Consider the following 685-nt stretch of genomic DNA (forward strand, 5'->3'; position numbering starts at 1 on the left):
AGGCCGCGAAATGATATTTCCAGCTTTGTTCAGAAGAACAATGAGATATTCAGTGAAGCTAGAGAACGTTTCAAGGGATACACCACCAGATGCCCTCATCACGGCTTCAGCAATGCTTCATTGCTGAGTACATTTTATAGAGGAATGGTCCCCAAGATACGGATGTTGCTGGACACCGCAAGCAATGGTAACTTCCTCAACAAGGATGTTGATGAAGGGTTGGACCTAGTGGAGAACTTGGCTCAATCTGATGGGCATTATAATGAGGAATACGATCGTACTGTGCGATCTACAGGAGAGGAAGATGCCAATTACAAGAGGGACATGAAAGCCCTCAATGACAAGCTCGATAAACTACTCAGCCAGCAGCAGCATGTTCATGCAATATCAGAGGAAGAGCAGTATTTACAACAAGATGGGGAGAATGTTCAAATAGAGGATGTTAACTACATCAACAACCAAAGAGGTTACAACAAAGGGTACAACAACTACAAGCCGAATCCGAATCTGTCCTACCGTAATCTGAATGTTGCCAATCCTCAAGACCAAACCTACCCATCAACAGTTCAAGGGAACCAGGTCCAGCAACAGCCTTTTGTTCAATATAACCAAGACTATGCCCCTAAGCAGCAATATTCTGGAAATTACCACCAACCCATTGAACCACCTGGTTTCCAACAACAAC

At 44.1% G+C, this 685-nt stretch overlaps 1 non-coding gene across 1 annotated transcript; it reads right to left on the reverse strand.

Annotated features, from left to right (window-relative positions):
* LOC147928605 (small nucleolar RNA R71) lies at nucleotides 1-107 on the reverse strand. Its single transcript, XR_015581087.1, has one exon. It is a non-coding gene; the product is annotated as a small nucleolar RNA R71 (small nucleolar RNA).
* Between the last annotated feature and the right edge of the window lie 578 nt (nucleotides 108-685).

Source organism: Camelina sativa, chromosome 14, assembly GCF_030686135.1.
Source record: "Camelina sativa cultivar CO46 ecotype springtype chromosome 14, ASM3068613v1".
Classification (NCBI taxonomy): domain Eukaryota; kingdom Viridiplantae; phylum Streptophyta; class Magnoliopsida; order Brassicales; family Brassicaceae; genus Camelina; species Camelina sativa.